Source organism: Dendrobates tinctorius, unplaced genomic scaffold (assembly GCF_039654945.1).
Source record: "Dendrobates tinctorius isolate UK_male_01 unplaced genomic scaffold, ASM3965494v1 ptg000021l, whole genome shotgun sequence".
In the NCBI taxonomy this organism is placed as follows: domain Eukaryota; kingdom Metazoa; phylum Chordata; class Amphibia; order Anura; family Dendrobatidae; genus Dendrobates; species Dendrobates tinctorius.
Genome location: NW_027361689.1, coordinates 41838275 through 41861888, shown reverse-complemented (window position 1 = coordinate 41861888; position 23614 = coordinate 41838275). Strand labels below are relative to the sequence as shown.

The 23614-nt window shown below is 44.5% G+C and overlaps 1 protein-coding gene across 1 annotated transcript in view; it reads right to left on the bottom strand.

Moving 5' to 3' along the window:
* Positions 1-23614, bottom strand: part of KLHL29 (kelch like family member 29) — a 1048894-nt gene that overhangs the window by 14973 nt on the left and 1010307 nt on the right. The gene's annotated exons all lie outside the window — the stretch shown is intronic.

The following is a 23614-nucleotide window of genomic DNA, read 5'->3' as shown; positions in this document are numbered from 1 at the left end:
TGTGGGCAAGTTTTCTGTTTCTTCCACATGCACAGTGTTAGTGTTTGGCATTAGCGACTGGTGTCTCTGGTACAGACCTTTGTGGGAACACCATCACTGGAACTACCACTGCGTTGTTAACTTGTAGCCAAGAACTAGGGAATTCACCTAGAACAGTGCGAATCTTGGTATCAGTCTTTTCTTTTTGCGAAGGATCTTCCTTAGTCTCAACTCTTTCACGCAATTGTGCTGGACATACTTTCAGATTGTCTCTGGATACGGTAGTACACGTTTTTCCGCCGTCTTTGGAGATAGTACACACTTTGCTGTTGTCATGACTAGATGGTTGAATAGTGTAAGGCTGGGCCTCCTATTGGTCATCTAACTTGTGGTTTCTTCTCTTTTTCTTCAGCACTTGTTCACCTGTTGGTAAGGGGGTTGCAACCGCATGTCTATTAAAGTTCCATTCCTGTTTTTGCCTACCTTGCGCAAGACTTTCTTCTACACATTGCTGAACTTTTTGATACTGCAGTTGCCTTTCTGTATTCCAATCCATGTCCAATTGGCTGGACGTGGTTTCAGGAGTTAGGACTCCCATTTCCAGGTCGATGGGGAGTTTACCTGGACATGCACGCATCAAGTACGCTGGGGCATATCCCGTTGCACTGTTTGGGATATGGTTATACATTTCAATCAAATCAGGTAATTTCTCAGGCCATTGATTCCTTTCTTCCAGTGGTAGGATCTGCAATAAATTGATCACCAAATGATTTAGTTTTTCGCAAAGACCATTGCCTTGTGGATGGTATGGTGTAGTTCTGATTTTTTTACATCCATAGAGGGAGCAAAATTCTTGAAAGACTTCTGCTTCGAAGACTGGACCTCTGTCTGTCAGCACTTGATCTGGGTAGCCATGGGGTGTGCAGAAATATTCTTGGAATGCCTTTGCAGCTGTTCTTGCTGTTTGGTCTTTCACAGGAACGACCACTAGGAAACGGGAATAGTAATCCACTATTGTTAAGGCATAGGTATACCCTGATCGGCTTGGGGTTAGTTGCACGTGGTCTAAGGCCACCAGTTCCAAAGGTTGTTTAGTGATGGGCTTTAAGGGGGCCCTTTGATTGGCAGAATTCTTTCTTCTAAGATTACATTGGCCACATTCCCTACACCACTGTTCAATGGACCATCTCATACCTGTCCAGAAGAAGCGGTCGCGGATGACTACTTCCAGCTTTTTCCAACCAAAGTGTCCCGCTTGATTGTGATAAGCTTCCAAGACCATGGGCACGTCCTTTATGGGGACCACGATCTGCCATACCAGTTCATGCATACGTCGGTTAATAGGTCTTCGGATCAACTTGCCTTCATAAAGGAACAGCTTCTTTCTCTCTTTCCACAACTGTTGGACCTCTGCAAGCGCACCAGGAGCTGGAGATGAATCTGCTTCTCCAAGGAGTTCTTTGACCATACATATAGCCGGGTCACTGTTCTGCGTCTCTGCCCAACCATGGTGAGGTAGTGGATTAAGGGAAACTTCATGAACGGCAAGACTTCTCCCTGTCACGTGGTTAGAGTCTGGGGAGGCACCGTGGTGGTGAAATGTTGGCATCTCTATTTCTTCCAGGTCTTCTAGATCTTCTGCTGGATCAGGAGCATTTGGCATATGGGACAAGGCATCGGCATTGGCGTTTTTAGTGCCAGCTCTGTATTTAATCACAAATTCATAATTGGACAACTGAGCCATCCATATTTGTTCCAAGGCACCAAGCCTGGCGGTCTCCAGATGGGTTAACGGATTGTTGTCCATATAGATGGTAAATTTGGATGAGGCCAAATAGTGCTTGAACCTCTTGGTCACTGCCCAAACGATAGCCAAGAATTCTAGCTTGAAGGAGCTGTATTTGGTAGGGTTCCTCTCTGTAGGACGAAGCTGCCGACTGGCATAAGCAATGACTTTCTCCTTACCCTGCTGCACTTGAGATAGAACAGCTCCTAACCGAACATTGCTTGCATCGGTGTGCAGGATAAATGGCTGATCATAGTCTGGATACGCTAAGATCTCTTCTCCAGTAAGTTGAATGACTCATCCAACCTACCATTCCACTCTATCAGCGGACCCTTGCCTCTGGCCTTTTTGGGTTGGCCAACTAGGAGATCTTGAAGAGGGGCTGCCAATTTAGTAAAGTCTTTGATAAAGCGTCTGTATTATCCCACTAGGCATAGAAATTGTCTGACTTCTTGGATGTTGGTGGGTACTTGCCAGTCTCTGATGACAGTCACTTTGTCTGGGTCGGGTGCTACTCCTTCTGCACTCACGGCACGGCCTAAATACTGCACTTTGGGCTTTAGGAGATGACATTTAGATGGTTTTACCTTTAAGCCGAAGTTGGACAATGCCTCCAAGACCTCTGCCAGGTGGTGCAGATATTCCTCATAGGTCCTGGAATATACAATCACATCATCCAAGTACAATAGCACAGTTTCAAAGTTCATATGTCCCAGGCAACATTCCTTAATTCTCTGAAAGGTACCAGGAGCACTGCTCAATCCGAATGGCATGTAGTTAAATTCACATAGCCCCATTGGAGTAGTGAACGCAGTTTTTTCTTTGTCTGCCTCAGCAACAGGAACCTGCCAGTACCCGCTGGTTAAGTCCAAAGTGGAGAAGTACACCTAGCTGATTTTAACGCTGCTAGAGACTCTTCTGTGTGCGGTAAGGGGTATGCATCTTTGTGAGTAATTTTGTTAAGTTGTCTGTAATCTACACACATGCGCATTGTACCATCTTTCTTTTTGACTAACACCAGGGGAGCTGCCCAAGGACTGTAGCGCTCTCTGATTACCCCTGCTTGTGTCATTTCTCTTAGCATACCTTTTGCACACTGATAATGAGCTGGAGGTACAGGAGGATGCCTTTCTTTGATAGATGGGTGATCTCCTGTGGGGATGTTATGTTGAAACCCTTTTACCTGCCCAAAATCCAAGGGATGCTTACTGAAAACCCTCTCATATTCTTGTACCACCCGCTGTACTCCATTTTTCTGATGTACAGGAGTGGCGTCGGTGCCAACATGTATCTTTTGGAACCATTCCTCTGTCTGAACAGAAGAGCCATTGCCATCCATCGCTTCTGACAGAGTCAAGGGTTCTACAGCCTGAATATCCTTGTTGCTGACTGTAAATAGTTTTGGTACGGTTGCATAACGGGGCAAGCAAGCTTCCTCCTCTCCACAGAGGATAGAGCTGTAAGGGGCGCAATAAGAGATAAAAATAAAGCATTTAGAGAATTAAAGCAAGTAGGTAGTGATGAGGCATTAAATAAATACAGAAGATTAAATAAATTCTGTAAAAAGCAAATCAAGACAGCAAAGATTGAGACAGAGAGACTCATTGCCAGAGAAAGTAAAAATAATCCCAAAATATTCTTTAACTACATAAATAGTAAGAAGCTAAAAAATGATAGTGTTGGTACCCTTAAAAATAGTCTGGGTGAAATGGTGGATGAGGATGAGGAAAAAGCCAATATGCTAAATGACTTTTTTTCAACAGTATTTACACAAGAAAATCCCATGATGGATAACATGATCAGGGATAAAAATTCTCCATTAAATGTCACCTGCTTAACCCAGCAGGAAGTACGGCGGCATCTACAAATCACTAAAATTGACAAATCCCCGGGCCCGGATGGGATACACCCCCGAGTACTGCAGGAATTAAGCACAGTCATTGATAGACCACTATTTTTAATCTTTAAAGATTCCATAATAACAGGGTCTGTGCCACAGGACTGGCGTATAGCAAATGTGGTGCCAATATTCAAAAAGGGGACAAAAACTGAACTTGGAAATTATAGGCCTGTAAGTTTAACCTCAACTGTGGGTAAAATCCTGGAGGGTTTTCTAAGAGATACTATACTGGAGTATCTAGAGAAGAATAACCTTATGACCCAATATCAACATGGGTTTACAAGGGACCGTTCCTGTCAGACTAATCTGATAAGCTTTTATGAAGAGGTAAGTTCCGGACTGGACCAAGGGAATGCAGTGGACGTGGTGTACATGGACTTTTCAAAAGCTTTTGATACGGTGCCACACAAAAGGTTGATACATAAAATGAGAACAATGGGGATAGGGGAAAATATGTGTAGGTGGGTTAAGAGCTGGCTCAGGGATAGGAAACAAAGGGTGGTTATTAATGGAGCACACTCGGACTGGGTCACGGTTAGCAGTGGGGTACCACAGGGGTCAGTTTTGGGCCCGCTTCTTTTTAACATATTTATTAATGACCTTGTAGGGGGCATAGAGAGTAGAATTTCAATATTTGCAGATGACACTAAACTCTGCAGGGTAATTAATACAGAGGAGGACAATTTTATATTACAGGAGGATTTATGTAAACTAGAAGCTTGGGCTGATAAATGGCAAATGAGCTTTAATGGGGATAAATGTAAGGTCATGCACTTGGGTAGAACGAACAAGTTGTATAATTATGTGCTTAATTGTAAAACACTGGGCAAAACAGTCACTGAAAAAGACCTGGGTGTATGGGTGGACGACAAACTCACATTTAGTGGCCAGAGTCAAGCAGCTGCTGCAAAGGCAAATAAAATAATGGGATGCATTAAAAGAGGCATAGATGCTCATGAGGAGAACATAATTTTACCTCTATATAAGTCACTAGTGCGACCACACTTAGAATACTGTGTACAGTTCTGGTCTCCGGTGTATAAGAAAGACATAGCTGAACTGGAGCGGGTGCAGAGAAAAGCGACCAAGGTTATTAGGGAACTGGGGGATGTGCAATACCAAGACAGGTTATTACACTTGGGGTTATTTAGTTTGGAGAATCGAAGGCTTAGGGGTGATCTTATTACAATGTATAAATATATGTGGGGACAATACAAAGACCTTTCTAATGATCTTTTTACTCTTAGACCTGTGACGGGGACAAGGGGGCATCCTCTACGTCTGGAGGAAAGAAGGTTTAAGCATACTCACAGACGCGGATTCTTTACTGTAAGAGCAGTGAGACTATGGAACTCTCTGCCATGTGATGTTGTAATGAGTGATTCACTACTAAAATTTAAGAAGGGACTGGATGCCTTTCTTGAAAAGTATAATATTACAGGGTATATACACTAGTCTCCTTAATATTGCGTTGATCCAGGGAGCTAGTCTGATTGCCGTATGTGGAGTCGGGAAGGAATTTTTTTCCCCAATGTGAAGCTTACTGTTGCCACATGGGGTTTTTTTGCCTTCCTCTGGATCAACATGTTAGGGCAAGTTAGGATAGGATATGGGTTGAACTAGATGGACTTAAAGTCTCCCTTCAACCTTAATTACTATGTTACTATGTTACAGTTCAGAACATGTACCGGAACCCTGCCCCTTTTAACATCAACAATTCCCCTGGCTGAGTAGACTGGTTCAAGGAGAGCTTGGTAGTCTCACTCCTAGGGGGAAGCATAATGGAGTGGGGATCACTCACCCTACCAATCTTCTCCACCAGTTAACACCACATGCTGTTGCTGCACAAGGGACTTGATATCTTTGTTGAGGGCATGTTGTTCTTTGTACGGGGCCGACTCAGCTATGTCTTTCAAAATGGTGATGACCTCACTTAAACAATTTTCAATCACATTTGTGCCCAATGTTATGATAGGTTGACACTCTGCTCTGTCCACCTCTACCACCAAGAGACCTTGAGCTCCAACTTCCCCACTTTAATGACAACCTCTTTGTACCCCACCTGTGTCAGAGGTTGACCATTACTTGATATTAGTGACAAGTTACCATCAGGAAGCTGTGTGAACTCAGCATCAGTCCAATATCTCTGGTACAGTGTGTGAGGCATTGTGGTTACCTGTGATCCAGTGTCCCTGAGGGTGGTGAAGGGGATAGCATCTACTACCACTGGTATAAGTGGACGTCCTCCAACATACCTGTTTCTCCAGTTAGTTGGACCAGATTGTCTTACTTCTAGGGGGTGGTCCTCGGCCCCAGGGGTCACCCATTTAAAGGACATTCTCTTTCGATGTGATCCACCTTATTGCACAGTCTGCAGAGGGGTCTCCCAGAAGAGTCAAATCGATCCGTTGTTCTCCTGCTGGATCGAGTCAGTCATCTCTGATGTTGTGGCATTCTCTTTGGCCGTCGCCATGGGAGATCATCCGGGATTGATGCTAGTTGGATCCTCTTTGTGGGGGGACAAGTCTGGAGAGTCTGAACAGTTTTACATAGACCAGCCATATTTTTAGTCAGTTCCTGTACTTGCAGTCGTAAATCTGCAATAGAATTATTCGCTGGAATCTGCACATGCTGTACTGCAGGCACCTGGGGTGAGGATACTGCCCCCTGGTGGTATGTAACTGCTGGATGTTTAACTGGCTCAGTGCAGGCATAGGTAGATTCTCTTAAGATGCGGATGGATCTGTCCTTAAACTGAACAAAGTCCATGTCAGGGTTCTGCAATGACATCATGCGCGGTTGTGCCTTACTGGAATCAGACAAAAGACCCTCAATGAACTGTTCTTTCATCATTTTGTTCTCATCTCTTACACTGTCTGGATCAATTTGTTTAATGGCTTGCAGTGCCCCCTGCAGGTTAAGGACGTAGTCTCTAATAGTGTCCTGTGATTTCTGTCTGCAGATGAAAAATCGCATCTTTATTTCTGAAGCAGTACGGGTGTCAAAAGTATCCTTTAATTTAGCAAAAATGTCTTTTACAGTCTTTTTACCACTGAGCTGACTTGTAAGTATACTGACTTTCTGCTCCTTTGACACAGGGTAAATTTCAAACATGCTGCGCAGCTTCCCTTTAAAGTCACTTAAGGTGTGCGATTCACCATTGTACTATGGCAGCCATGTTGCACCCGGTATATAAGGCATGGTGAGAGGCAATATGGGAGCTGCAGCTGCTGCACCCTGAGCGTCGCTGGGATTAGACATCTTCCCCCCCTAGTTAACCCTTGCAGGGGTGTGACTCACCGCTTCAGTTGCTGCAGGTCTTTGCTCCTGTAGGACTTTAGGCATGCACGGTATCCTGTCTGTATCTTGTTCAGGGACGCCAAAAATGACGCGACCGAGGGGCCATGGGATACTCGGTACCGAGCCCATTAACTTCAATGGGAGATGTCACAGTGGCGGTGACCTGGTCCGTGGCCCCAGGCGGTCATATAAAATGGGTAGAATTGGATGGGGATAAAGTTTATGTAGTGATTCGTGATGCCAGTTGGAGTGTTCCACTGTAGTATAGCCGGCACTGCAGATGATCCCTGGGGGAGTAGATGGTGATGGCAGTGCAGATGCTAAACCCTCTCCAACCAGGGCCAACCCTCAGAGATCGTGATGCAAGTAGAAGGCACGGAGTAATAAGGCAGGAGAAAGGAAAGTCACTTTATCATTTACTGTAGTTCAGGTGCAGTTCAGAGGAGATATTACAACTCTCACCAGATTACAGTCTGCTCTGAAGAATGGGAGTTATCCTTTCTCTCTGCTGCTGTGACTCAGTGTAACTTCCTGCTATTCTAATCCCTTCTGGGACCAAGGCTTCCCGGAGTTTAGAACTTCCCAGTATTGTCTCTACTCGCTGTGTATTTCTCCTTCAGCAACTTGCAGCGTGAATCCTGTGTGAGGCAGCTCAAGTTCCCACTTGCACTATCCTTCACTGATCCTAGTCCGCTGCAGTATTCCTGGGGAAAATACGATGCTGTTGATTGTATAAATCCACACAGTCTCTCAGCTTACCACCCTGCTCTGGGAGCATGGATGGTCTAGGGGCTGGTCCCTGATGCTTCTTAGCTCTCACTCCTGGATCGAGCACATGTCTAAACATGGCCTCCAAGACTTCTTCCTCCTTCTTGTTCACTGAAACAACAATTTGGCCCCTCCCCCTCCCAGTTAGGGCATGTCTGCAAAGCTCTCAGCTTCAGACAAGTGAGGGAGTGGTGTAAATTGTGTGTGTGTTGTGGTCTGTAGCAGAGAAAGCATAACTCCCATTGCTCACAAAACACATACAAAACAGTACATATTTAACCCTTTTGTGGCGGTAAATACGCAGGGCGCCACAGTATCCTATTGTGAAATTGTTTCTGATGCCAAGAATGGATACAATTAGAAAAAAAAGCTTAAGTGGAGCCCAAAACAGCATGAAACAAGATGTGAATATACCCTTACAACTGTCAGATGCAAGCATGGGAGGACTAATGGAGGAACACAGGAGGAATAAGACGGGACTGGTGTTACAGACATAAGGGCCAGGAAATGAGAGGCCTTCACATAGGACAGGTCAGGAAGGATTGGCCTGGCACAAGGGATAGCTCAAGAAGGTTTGGCCTGGCACAAGGGATACTTCAGGAAGGATTGGTCTGGCACATGGGAGAGATCGGGAAGGATTGGCCTGGCACAAGGGATAGCTCAGGAATGATCGGTCTGGCATATGGGAGAGATCGGGAAAGATTGGCCTGGCACAAGGGATAGCTCAGGAATGATCGGCCTGGCACATGGGAGAGATTAGGAATGATTGGCCTGGCACATGGGAGAGATCGGGAAAGATTGGCCTGGCACATGGGAGAGATCAGGAATGATCGGCCTGGCACATGGGAGAGATCAGGAAGGATCGGCCTGGCACTTGGGAGAGATCAGGAAAGATTGGCCTGGCACATGGGAGAGATCAGCAAGGATTTCTCCTGGCACATGCGAACAATCAGGAAGGATAGGCCTGGCACTTGGGAGAGATCAGGAAGGATCAGTTTGGCACATGGGAGCGATAAGGAAGGATCGGCCTGGCACATGGGAGCAATAAGGAAGGATCAGCTTGGCACATGAGAGCGATCAGGAAGAATCGGCCTGGCACATGGGAGAGATCATATATTATTGGCCTGGCAAATGCAAGAGATCATAAATGATTGGCCATGCACATGGGACAGACAAAAAAGATTGGTATGACACAGGAAAGGCTCCGGATATAAATTATGAAACAGATGTGGGGAAGGTGAAGAGCGATCAATCATGAGCTTACATACAATGACATGGGCTATGAAGTCTGCAAACAAATATTTTTTTACATATATCTCTCACCTTTGTTCTTGCCAAGGGAATTATCAATGTGATTATTAGGCTTCAGGTTTGAAATAGTTTTCAATTTTTATGAGTTTTTTTGGGTGAAGTTGCATTTCAAAAGGAACCTGTGACGCTGTACATGCAGTTCGATCTGTCGACAGCACGGTATAGAGAAGAAGCTGCGCAGAATGGCGTACAGGTTAGTATGGAAAGATTCAGTATATTCATTGAGATCCCTGTGGTTTGAATGGATTTTAGTCCAGCAGTGATTGACAACTACCTCTGCATGCACTGTTATACAGGGTAGACTGTCAATCAATGAGAAGGACCACCCCCCGGACTCTTAGGGTACCGTTACACTAAGCGATGCACCAGCGATCCCGACAATTATATGGATCGCTGGTGCATTGCTAAGTGGTCGCTAGTGAGCTGCCAAACAGGCAGATCTCACCAGCGACATAGCAGGGGTCGGGGGTCGCTACTTACTTGTCAGACGAGGCGATCCTGACGTCCTCCCGCCCGCGTCCACGCGTCACTCGGCGCCACAGGAAGCGCCGCAGGAAGCTGACGACGAGAAACGGTCCAGGCCGTTCTCGCGCGATCAGCGACAGACAGCGGGGGAGCCGGTCGGAGGTAAGTATCACATGTAGCGATATCGCTAGCAATATCTGGAACGTCACAAAACCAGTGATGTTACAATGATATTGCTAGCGATATTGCTATGTGTAACGGGGGCTTTATGCATATAAATACCAGAGATCTTAATGAATAAAATATAAGATTTACTGAAACTTTTCCTTCATACACCAATCTGATCTTGCAGCAGGTTTTGCTGACCAGGAGCACATGCTGAATGTCGCCAGGAGGAGACTTTTCCTTACATTTTACTTGTATTATTAAGGTTACTGGGAGCTGATCTCACACTGTGTGACTTCCCAGTAATTTGTGAATATTCCCACGGGGGTCTCTATTTACTGACCCCGATATGGAGAATGCTGCTTAACAAACACTCTGCGGGCTGCTCCGGCTCTGTAACTCCTGTCTAATTAATGCCGCTACGTAAAGCATTCCTTGCAGGGGGCACATTCAGAGGGCATTGGTTTTATTGCATTTTAAGTAGAGATGGAAGGAGACCATCCATGGGGTATTCAGACGAGCGTCGAGGACGGTGTTGACGCAAACTTTTTCTTACAGACAACCTGTCTCTACCTGTCCTGTGAACATTGCATGATCAGGACAGCTGAGATGTCTATGAGGGTTATAAATAAAGCAAAGGGGGCTTATGGTCGAGATTAAAATGCACCCCCTCATGGTGCTGGGTAATGCCAATCTGGACAGAGAGACATGGTGCTTTTTTCACTCCCTTCAAAAAACACGAGCCGATTCATCCAACAATAACCAGGAATAACGTACAATTGGTGGAGAAAGGTTGGACTTGAGGGACCTATGTAAGGATAGCAATGAGACTGACCTGGGCCCACTCTCCTCAAGCGCACCTCAGTGTGCGCCTTGTCACTTATCCTACTCCAGTCCTTGCTGGAGTAAGATTTGTGAAGTAGTGAACACCGCTGCTCATGATGTGCGGTGGTCACCACGTCCCAGTCTCACCCAGTTTTTCAAAAATATTATGAAAATGAAAAAAGTCGTGCAGCCTCCAGTTGTGCCAAAATTATGCGACTTTTCAAAACTTTTTATGTCAGAATACTGGGGTAAAAGCTTTGCTGTGTTGGATACTATGTCTTGTCTGAAAATTAGCTATTGTTTTTGTCTAACGTATATTTTTTATTCCAGCAATACATTTTTTCACATCTTTACCAGAAAAAAGCAAAATAGTAATATTCAATTTTTACACTTGAAACTTTTTTTTTTTAGGTTGAAAAGATTTCAGCAGAGGCAGGATTACAAAGACAGGTAACACCTTTATACTGTATACAGCTGATAACACAGGAACCACCAGTCACAATAGGTAATGTCACAGCTCACCTCCTCCTCCTCCTGTACAATGACTGATTATACAGTACCTCCATATACAGCTGATAACACAGGATCCACCATTCACAATAGGTGATGTCACAGCTCACCTCCTCCTGTACAATGACTGATTACACCTCTATATACAATAGATAACACAGGATCCACCATTCACATTAGGTGATGTCACAGCTCACCTCCTCCCTCCTGTACAGTGAATGATAACACCTTTATACACAGCTGACAACACAGGATCTACTATTCCCAATAGGTGATGTCACAGCTCACCTCCTCCTCCTGTACAATGACTGATTATACCTCTATACACAGCTGACAACAAAGGAACCATTCCCAATAGGTGATGTCACAGCTCACCTCCTCCTACTGTACAATGACAGATTATACCTCTATATGTAGCAGATAACACAGGATCCACCTTTAACAATAGGTGATGTCACAGCTCACCTCCTCCTACTGTACACAATGGCGGATTATACCTCTATATACAGTAGATAACACAGGATCCACCATTCACAATAGGTGATGTCACAGCTCACCTCCTCCTCCTGTACAATGATTGATAACACCTCTATATATAGAAGGTAACACCGGATCCACCAATCACAAAACGCAATGTCAAAGCTCACCTCCGCCCCTACCCTTCACAATGACCTTTGCACACTCTCATTAGACACTTCAATACAAAAGCTAGGGTATGAGTCTGTTCATTGCAGATAATGTACATGTAGATTTTCTGAAACAACAAAAAATTGTTCTTCAGGAAGATTGATTTGGAAGCCGAAGGCTCTATATACTTGAAAGTAAAGAGCAAAGATGGCGGTGGTGGAGCTCCTGTAAGACCGCGTCCACAAACCCATAGGCCTTCAATTTATCAAAATGCTCACCTTCTGTTGAGTCGGTAAAACTGCAAAACGTTTGCAACTTTTGGCGCTTTCACGGCAGTTTCGACCAGCTCTACCACAATGAACGGAACGGGGGCAGGACGAGACGTTGCAATGCCCAGTCATCTAATTCATGCCGAGCACTGGACTAAGGTAGGCCACAGCTCATCATGAATTAGATGACTGGAAATCTTCCTTCAGTCTCTAATTTGTGGTGCTTCTAAGAGGGGCCGGATTAATTAAGAGGTGTGCGCCTTTTCATAAATTTGACTCCAGCACGCCCACTCATCAAGACTGCCGTAAAAAACGCCAGCCTTAATGAATCAGGGCCCTAGAGTCTAAAAATGCCCTAGTGGCCAATGTGAAAATAACACTTTTTCTATTTTTAGCATTTTTAATACAGATTGTGATCTTAAAAAACATATTGCTGTTTTTTAAAATATTCTTTTAACATAAAAACCTGATTTAAGCAATAGGTCATTTTTATCACAATAGTTTCCCGTGTGTTTGCCCCTGTATTATGTGCACATGACTTACGCACGGAGCATGCATTGCAGATATTTCTCTTCTTGGATACAATGTAAACAGTTTGTTGGAAGTTTAATTAGTGCCACATGTTGCTATATCTCAGCTTACTGTCAAATATGTTACCCTAGGGATTAATTATGAGGTTTACCGCAAAACACATGAATATTGCAATATATACATATATATATATGTAAGTATAGAAGAAATATCCTTGAGCAGCTACAGGGAAGTCGCTCTACTAAGAGTTTGGCTTTTGTGCATGATTATATTGAGATGATGCGTCTGCCAGACAACAAAGAATCCTGCGTGCGGCCCCCACATTATAACATCTGTATAACTGGTGATTTAACCTCTTTGCCGAAATGCAGAGGGATTGTCACGGTAAGCAATGGAAAAACAGGAGATGAGGAACCTGGGCCCCTGAACTGCCCCTCAAGCTAGGGGAATCCCTGTATTTCCTTAACTCAGGGGTACCCTTGAAGGTAGGAAGGCCTGAGTCACCGACCTGTCCATATCTCCTGTCCAGCCCTGAGCTAAACCCCACAACCCCCACCCCAGGAGGTGAACCCTAATGGAAACCACAGATGAAGACCGACAGGGATAAAATAAACTGCACCACAAAGCAAACTATCAGGACGACACAATAGGTGTGTGAGGGGAGCACAATAGAAATAGGGAAATGAACAAACAACAAAGTATACTTCACTAAACTCCTAAATTAAGATCTGAGTATCAACAGCTACTCCAACACAGGACCGGTATGCAAGTGACACGCAAATGCTATAGTCGGCATCCAGGAATGTTCGGAGCCATACTTAAAGGGATAAGGCATTCCCAGCTGCCTCAGCCTTCAATAGAAACTAATAAAAAAATTAACTCCTGCAAAGCTGAATATCAGAGAACAAACCACCACGGATACCCAAACTCAGGCTAGCAACAGGAAGGTCCAAGACTGCACATCAGACACCCCAGTGTGAACAGAGTCCGAAGCCAGCATGACAGTACCCCGTCATCTATGAGGGACCCCAGGGCCCTCAGGATGCCACGGACCTGGTTTATCAGGGTTGATCCAGCATTGATATTTATCGCAGGCACCCAAGTCCTCTCCTCAGGGCCATAGCCAAGAAAATGCATCAGTTAGGGTGTGTGCACACGCTGCGGATTGTTCTGCGGAATTTTCCGTGTGGATTTGATGAAAACCGCAGGTAAATCCGCAGGTCAAAAGACCTGCGGTTTATCTGCAGTTTTTCTGCGGTTTAGCCTGCGGTTTGACACCTGCCATGGAGCAGGTGCTAAACCTCAGCGGAATCCGCACAAAGAATTGACATGCTGCGGATTTGAAACTGCAGAAAAACCGTGCGGAAAATTCCGCAGTGTCTGCACTTCTTCAGAAGAGACTTATGGAAAACATTATGAAACCTGTACATCGCAGGTAAGCCAACCGTAAGGCCAGTGGGTTGATGACAGCCGAAATTCTGAACGGACCGATAAAACGGGGACCGAACTTAAGTGATGGTAATTTGAGTTTGATGTTCCTGGTGGATAACCACACCAAATAACCCACATCCAGGTCTTGACCAGGCACACGTCTACAGTCAGCCACACGCTTCTACCTAGAACCCATACTAAGTAAACACTGCTTAACTTTCCTCCATATAGACGATACCCCATCCTCCTCAGGGACCCTGCAAGAATAAATAAAAGGAAGACCGGCTCACCAGCGATGACATCTTGGATATCAGAGCACGGAGATGCCGTGTCAGGGCACTTTGGAAGATAAATTGGAAGAAGTTCTCCAGCTCCACGATATTGTGAAAACAAATTTTCTTTATTCACATGACTAAGGGTGCCTAGACACCAGAAACGCGTTGAGAACGCAAGCATCTGCATTTTCTATACTGGCATTTTAACTCCCACTTTGTATCGTCTGATGTGAATAAAGAAAATTTGTTTTCACAATATCTTGGAGCCGGAGAACTTCTTCCAATTTACCCTGCAAGAATACCCTAGCCGAAGAGTACTAAACTGAGGATGTTGACCATAAACACAGAAAAAAGGGGCTCCCCAGAGGACTCATGACTATGATTAATAATGGCGAACTCCGCGAGACTATGGAAAGCCGACCACTCCTCCTGAATGTCAGAGACCGCAGGGGAGGTTTTCAACGCACCGACCGACAAGATCAAAGAGAAAAGATGACAACTCGTTCCCAGGTAAGACATCCAACCTAGTGATAAATATTTCGAGTCATGCGCTCCCCCTGTGGAACTGGCATTACTTCAAAAGGAACTGTCTTATTGTCCAACCCCCAACTGAGATGCTTTCCAGCTGGAGAAGGACCTACAGCGCTTCTATCGCGCATTGAGACTAAAGACTTAAGGGGGTTTTACACTAAGCGATATCGCTAGCAATATCGCTAAAACGTCACTGGTTTTGTGACGTTATAGCGATATTGCTAGCGATATCGCTATGTGTGATACTTACCAGCGACCGGCTCCCCCGCTGTCCATCGCTGATCGCGCGAGAATGTCCAGCTCCATTTCTCGTCGGACGCTTCCTGCTGAGACTTCCTGCTGTGACGACGAGCGACGCGTGGAGGCGGGCGGGAGGACGTCAGGATCGCTGTGTGTGAATGGTGAGTATCGTGCGCTGCGTCGCTGCTGCATCGCTGTGAGGTCTTTCTGTATGAAAGCTCACTAGCGATCATTTAGCGATGCACCAGCGATCCTGACCGGGTCGGATCGCTGGTGCATCGCTAAATGTAAAAGGGCCTTTACTTTGGGACTTTATCAGAGACCTCCGATAACAGAGTGGCTCCCACTGGGGACATCTCTGTTGTGGAGATCTCCATCGCCTCTTTGGGGTTATGTAATCCCATTACCTTTAGTCCACCACAGACCTTTCATGCTACTAAGACATTCATTGCTTTTATTGACGGTGAGGTTAAGGAATTATCCCACCAACAGCGTTTAGGATTCTTTCCTACTCACAATAATCTTACACAGCCAGAAAAGCAGGCACTAACATCTCTCCAAAATAACAAAACCATTATCATAAAACCGGCCAACAAGGGCGGTGCTACGGTAATTATGGATTGCACTGCTTATACCAATGAGGCACAGCGACAAAATCCAGAATTTGATCAGGATTTACCTAGACAACCATACAATTGATCAAAAGACAGCCACATTTCTCACCAATCCACAAGCAAAACTCCTGTTTTTTACATCCTCCCTAAGATCCATAAATCACTCACCAATCCCCCAGGCAGACCCATTATGGCGTCCATCAACTCAATACTTTGACCTCTATTTTTCTAGAAAAAATATAAACACTCCTTTTTAGGACTACTATATCATTCTTACTTAACACTAGGCAGTTTCTCGATTTGATTAAACAACATAACTCAATACCGCCTGATAGTCTATTGGAAACATTAGACGTAAATAGCCTTTACACCTCCATTTCTCATGAAAAAGGCATTATGGCCACTAAATCACTTCTTGAAACATCTGATATGCCCAGTAACTCTATTCAACTTTGTTTAGACCTTCTTAGATTGGTTCTGTGCAAGAATTTTTTTCTATATGAAGATGTTTACTACATCCAATCATGTGGAACCGCGATGGGCTCGAACCTCGCACCAACCTACGCTAGCGTGTTTATGAATTTGTTTGAAGAGAACTACATCTATCCAGAGGAGATATTTAACCAACATGCTAGATGTTATCGTTGTTACACTGATGACATCTTCTTCATCTGGACAGGGTCATTTGATTTACTACTACTAGGATATGTCACAGAAATTTAGGGACAGAAATTATCCTTCAAGATTGCTAGAACATGAAAAAGCGTGTATTCTGAACCCGCTATCTCCACGTCCACCTTTACTTACTAAGGACAGAGTTCCCTTTGTACATACTCACCATCCACTGATGCCCAAGTGTTGTGAGTTCATTTTCCCCTTCACCATTGAGGTCTGATGAACTCCCTCTTCTGGTGAAGGAAGGTACTGAGGCTGATTACCAAGCACCTGGGTATGATGATGATGACTGGGTGACGGGAATTGCTGACTGGATATAAGGCAGCCGACGCCCTTCTGCCTTGCTGGTGATCTCCCTGAGGGATTCTAGGAGACCAGTCTGATTCCTGCTCCTCAAAAGCTAAGTTTTCTGCACTGCTTTTTGCATTTGTGTTTTGTTTTGCCTTGTTTTTCTGAATTTCTGCCATTCCCTGCTGGGGTGAGTTAATTCCTTTTTGCTCTGTCTTCAGAAAATACCTGAGTGCTGATATAGTCTTTTTGAAGCCTAGCGTCTTCAGGGCCTTTTTCCCTATCAGCCTGTTGGCCCTTGTTTTGATAGGGTTTTTGGCGGATTGCAGACAGCAGCTTTCCTATCCTGTCCTATTTAGTTAGCTTTGGCCCCATCATTTGCTCAGCCTATCTTTCTATCTGTGTGAGTGTTTTTTCATCTTGCTTCACCGTCATTATATGTTGGGGGCTGCCTATGGCTTTGGGGTCTGCTCTGGGGCAGTTTAGATTTCTCTTTCTGTCTTTAGGCTATGTAGTTCTCCGGCTGTGATCGAGGGGTCTAGGGCACCGTAGGAACCCCCCACAGCTACTGCTAGTTGTTGTTGATAGGTTCAGGGGTCTGCAATCCGATAGCTGCCAACTTCTCTGGTTTTCTGGACTTAGCTAGTATTTCTGTTTTTGCCTCCTACGGTGACTTATTCATAACACGCAAGGTTCACTCAATCATTAGAAAGCATTGGCCATTACTCTCTAAAGCATACCCCAACATCGAGAGTTTCACTATGCCAGCCTTAATGTGCAACAGGAGAGCCCCTAATTATCAGGGACAAACTTGTACGGGCTGACATCGGCAGCACACGTCCTACAACTACCCAGAGATTTTTAACTACACGCCGCCAAGGCACTTTCCCTTGCTTTAGCTGTGCCACCTGTTCGAACGCCAAAAATCTGATACTGTCACCCATCCAAGAACGGGAAAATCATATCATATCCATGGCTATCAAACTTGTGACTCAAATTTTGTTGTCTATGTCATTAAATGCCCCTGTGGCCTCCTATACATTGGAGAGACAACTCAACATGTAAAAGATCGCATTGCGAGTCACAAATTCACCATACGCTGTAGTAAGACTTGGCTGCCGTTACCTGACTATTTTGCCAAATACAAACATACTGTGTCCCAATTTAAATACCAGGTTATTGAACATGTACCCAGACCTAGAAGGGGAGGAAATCATAATAAATTGCTCAAAACAAGAGAAACCTTTTGGATCCATAAACCTGAAACTTTGGCCCCAAAGAGTCTGAATAGAGAAATCAATTGGCTCTTATAACTGTAATTAACCATGTCCTTTATTTTACAGACACGTTGACCCCCCATCCCACTAGGTGAGTCTCCCTCTATTCACTCTGACCAGCCCTCTGTATACCATATACATTGTCCACATATCATCTCTGTCCCCCTATACAAAAACCACCCTTATTCCCTACAGTCTCTTACTTAGCCATATCTGTTTGTATACAGCGACGATCCTGCTACCTTGTTTATCCTATTCCCTGTGGCCCTATTTTTTACTTTAATTTTTTATCTTTTTTTATTTCTTACCATTTATCATTCATTATTTTTTATATTTCTCATCTTTAGAATTGCTTTTCAACAGCATACCTACATTTGTCCCACGTTTTTGCATTTATACATTGGTGGTCAATTTGTATACTCTGTCTCTCACACATACATCCATGCGCTCATGAGACTCGCGCAGCACTGCCCCCATCGCTAGGTCACTGAGCCCCAAACAACACCGGTCTCCCTGCCGCGTCACTTCCGGGTCGGTGGAGTACGCTGCGGTACTTATATCTGCAATCCCTTACATTTCAATATGCCAGTGCATACAGCAAGGCGTGGGAGCACTGCTACACAGCCGCTATACAGCCCCTAAGTCCAGGTAATCATGTCCTATTGAATTGGGTCCTTTCCTAACGCTGCTTCTTTACCTAAGCTAAACCCTATAAAATGTATTTTTAGGCCCTCCATACACCTGACGGCCACCAATGATAGGTATTCATTATATTTTTCTGTTTATTTTTTTCACTTCTAACATCTCCATTATTCATTACAGTATCTGGAGATTGCAAAAGGGGCCTTTTCACCTCCATTGTTTGCCTTATACTCCCTTTATATCTGAAACCAAGGTAAATTTCTATACTCACTGTAATTTGCAATCGTCCTCTCTCTTTCCTGAGAGTATTTTACATTATTATTTGTATCATTCTAATGTTATGTGCTCAATGTTGTCATCCAATTATGTGCATTGCTCTTCCTTAAATGACCTTTCCAGTAACATCAGCGAGTTTGTTAGCCTTATTATCTGGTTGCATTACTATGGCACATCATGCCCTTATTGGTATCCATTATTTGGCTATTTTGTAATTCTTTATTCCTCATTTTTTTTTTTCCTCATATTATTTTGGTATTTGTATCTTACATGTGTTTTTCTTGTCTTGTCTTCTAGTAACCCCATGACTAAGACCTGGGAGGATCGAAACATTGGGTGTTTCAGTCATATTATACTATCATGCATTCATTTTGTTTGGCATCTATTTTTGGTTATTTAATCATTGAATAAACCTTATATATATTTTTGCAAACAAACTAGTAGAGTGTGTGGTGTATTACGGTATTTTGTCAGAGACAAAGCAGTGCAAATACTGTTCAAGATTCTGATTCATGCGCTCTGTTTGTCCTTTCGACTGAGGATGAAAAGCCGACGCGTGAGACAACTTAATCCCCAAGCGAGAACAGAAAGTTTTTCAGAAATTAGCAATAAACAGGGTACCCCTATCAGATACAATGTCAGACAGAACTCCATGGAGCCTGACCACCTCATGAATGAATATCTGAGCCGGTGTCTTGGCATTGGGTAAGGATGGTAGCGCCACAAAATGTGTCATTTTGGAAAACCGGTTGACAACAACTAAAAAACAGCCAGGGTTGTCCATCTGGCTAATCGTTACTCAGACGCGTCCGCTCTTCGCCAGTCGTTACACTGGCTGCCAATTCATTACAGGGTACAATTCAAAGTACTTGTTCTCACCCACAAAGCTCTCCACAGTGCGGCACCCCCTTACATCTCCTCTCTCATTTCTGTCTATCGGCCTATCCGACCGCTGCGCTCTGCAAATGACTTTCGACTAACCTCTGCCCTGATCCGTACCTCCCACTCCCGACTCCAAGACTTCTCCCGTGCTGCGCCAATCCTCTGGAATGCTCTACCCCAAGATATTAGGACCATCCACAATTTGCATAGTTTTAGGCGCTTGCTCAAAACACATTTGTTCAGAGCGGCCTATCACATTCAGTAATCAAAGTCATGTTATGTTTGTGTGTGTAGCCCATTCACTATCTCCATCTAACCCCCACCCCCTGAAGATGGCTGGACCGTCATTGTAAATACATCATTGTAAATACAAACCTGTGCTTTGTATCTCCCCCACCTCATTGTAGATTGTAAGCTCCACGAGCAGGGTCGTCTTATTTCGCTTTAATTATTGTATTGTTAACGTTGTTACTTATGACTGTTGTGTTTGAAACTGTTCAACTGTAAAGCGCTGCGGAATATGTTGGCGCTATATAAAGATTATTATTATTATTATTATTATTATTAAAGTGACAGTGTTACCAGCAGAGGAAGGTAGATACGTAATAAAATCCATAGAAATATCTGTCCATGGTTTGCTAGGCACACTAAGAGGAAACAAAGTACCAGGACGAGAGTGCAAAGACTTGGAAAAGTGGAACAGGCTGATACATAGGAGGCGACATCCCTCCGAATTTTGGGACACCAAAATTGACGTGTCAGAAGCTCCAACGTGCTCTTAAACCCTGGATGACCAGCCAGGACTGATTCATGATGCTCCCCCCCAACAACTTAAGAGGAAGGTGCTGAGGAACGAAGGACTTGTTAACCGGAAGACCTGGCGCTACCTCCTCCTGAGCCTCAGCTATCTCAGCTTCCACCTCAGTACTGAGAGCTGACACTACTACACCCTTCTGGAGGATAGGAACCAGCTCCTCACGTGGTTCTCCACCAGGAAAACTTCTGGACAATGCATCAGCCTTAGCCTTAGCATTTTAGAACCCGGACGGTAAGTAACGAAGAAATTGAACCTGTTAAAGAACAGTGATCAGCGAGCCTTTCTAGGTGAAAGACGCTTGGCTGACTCCAGATACAAGAAATTTTTGTGGTCAGTAATCACTGTAACAGGATGAGCGGCTCCCTCCAAGAAATGACGCCATTCCTCAAAAGCCAACTTAATGGCTACCAATTCCCTGTTACCTATGTCATAACTGAGCTCAGCTGGCGACAACTTCTTAGAAAAAAAGGCACAAGGGCACAATTTACCAAGAAGTGGGCCTTGAGACAACATCGCCCCCACCCCTACCTCAGAAGTATCCACCTCCACAATGAAGGGAAGAGACACAAATGGCTGAACAAGGACGGGCGACGAAGCGAAACTTCTCTTCAAACAATCAAAAGCGCGTACAGCATTCTCAGTCCAGATAGTAAAAGATAGTCATGTCGGTTAAAGGTTTTGCAATCACAGAAAAATTCTTAATGGACTTCCTGTAATAATTCCAAAAACCCAGGAACCGCTGTAACGCTTTGAGATTATCTGGACGGTCCCAATTTAAAACAGCCTGCAACTGATTCTGAGATTGTTTTTTCCTGACACATTGTACTTTATATAAATTTAAGTCAATATTTTTTGTGTTTATTTGTGAAAACATCAGAATTTTATGCCCTTAAACCACAGTTATATCAAAAATTAGTTAATAAAGAAACAAGAAGCAGTGGATGTTGGCAAGTGAAAATTGCCATTGTAATGCCTGTACATTGTGCCCAAAACGGTTTAGTTCCCAGTACATTGTAGTGCCCAGTGAGCACAACCCCCATCTGTGGATGTTGGGCACTCAGACCATCCTCATGGAGTCGGTTTCTAACCGTTTGTGCAGACACATGCACATTTGTGGCCTGCTGGAAGTCATTTTGCAGGGCTCTGGCAGTGCTCCTCCTGTTCCTCCTTGCACAAAGGCTGAGGTAGCGAGCCTGCTGCTGGGTTGTTGCCCTCCTACGGCCCCCTCCACGTCTCCTGGTGTACTGGCCTGTCTCCTGGTAGCGCCTTCAGCCTCTGGACACTACGCTGACAGACACAGCAAACCTTCTTGCCACAGCTCGCATTGATGTGCCATCCTGGATGAGCTGCACCACCTGAGCCATTTGTGTGGGTTGTAGAGTCCGTCTCATGCTACCACGAGTGTAAAAGCACCACCAACATTGAAAAGTGACCAAAACATCAGCCAGAAAGCATTGGTACTGAGATGTGGTCTGTGGTCCCCACCTGCAGAACCGCTCCTTTATTGAGGGTGTCTTGATAATTGCCAATAATTTCCATCTGTTGTCTATTCCATTTGCACAACAGCATGTGAAATTGATTGTCAATCAGTGTTGCTTCCTAAGTGGACAGTTTGATTTCACAGAAGTTTGATTTACTTGGAGTTAGATTCTGTTGTTTAAGTGTTCCCTTTATTTTTTGAGCAGTGTAATTACGGTACATAAAAAAAATTAATAAAAATATATATATATATTTAATATCACTTTTTAGTTTTAAAATGTTACTCTGAATTTAGAGGGTTAATGGGCAAACTATAATTACATTAGTATTTTCTTAAAATACAATATATGTATTTGGAGGATAAGAAGTTCAATCTTGTGGTCAACTGGTTAGGGGGGTGCAAAAAACTTGATTTGCCTCGGGCGCCAGGACCCTACACTACTCACAATGCTCTGAGGTCTGGGAATGCTGAGATCAGAAAGCTCCAGATCAAATAGATTAGACATTGATGGAGAACTCCAAAAATGTCGATTGTCCTTTGATGTCCAAATCACCAGTGTGATGCCGGACCATACTAGTCTTATTGTACAGTCAGCCAAGATGTCCAATAATCTGAAAAATGACAGTCACGTAACCTGGATTTCCATACTATAACACGCACAGCGCTCTGATGGATCTGATAGTTCGGAAATGTTAAGGTGAGTCCTAAAACCACCAGGACTGAAGGATTTGACATTACTGAATCAAAACGAAGTCTCTGTATATAACATGGCAGAAAATCATCCTTTCAGCGGACAGTTTGGGTGGAACAGTTATCCCATTTCACGCTTTTAGAAAACCAATGAGCAGAAAATTGTGAGGATTTAATATCTATTTTTCAGTCCTGACAGTAGATGTCACTGCAAGTCAAACATAGAGCGGCGAGTGACAGCGCTGATAAGTGCCTGGTGTAGACCACATGGATGACAGGCAGGAAGGTAAGGGAGCAACCGAGGCTAATGCCCCCCTGTGCTAGGGGCGCCAACATGCCACTTTGCCTAGTTCTGGGTATCTAGATACATGACTAGGGCAGTAAATGATGGGGAAAGAAATGACCACCCACGGCTCGGCAGTATGGCGTTACTAATCATGACATGAAGGGTCACAGGAACCACCCAAGACCTTCACTCTCTCTTCTGCTCCATGGGAAATGGTGAATTTCAATTACTGAAGATAAAACTGGACACAAAAGAAGAAGAACACGTTTTTGGGATTTTAGAAAATGATTTGTAAATTGTAAGTTCTATAAACTTGTATTTGCCCATGTGCCCCATTTTTCTGTTAGTCACTTCATCCCGGATCCTGGCTGCATAGCTTATTGTCTTATGCTATACATAAATCAGCGTTTCCCGTATCCAACACACATGAAAAGTGGATGCCTGAGGCCTTACTTATTACAGCTACGGTCATTTATGAACATTTTCTTCCCTCTCAGCCCCTTTAAAGATGCATTTCACTTTCATTTTACCCGCGCTGTACGGTCCGGTCCGAAGGAGGCATCATCGCTGCGGCATCTGGTACCTCCTCTCTGTGACTAATCGCAGTCCTCCAGCTTTGATTTATGTGGATGACGTGCAGGCCCGGATTGGCAATATAACCAACCGGGCATTTTCCCGCTGGGCCGCTGTCACGTGGGCCGCGGGCGCCAGCGCCCGATCATCTGGCCGCTTGCCAGCTGCTGCGGCCACTGTGGCTCCTGCCGCCACGCCCCC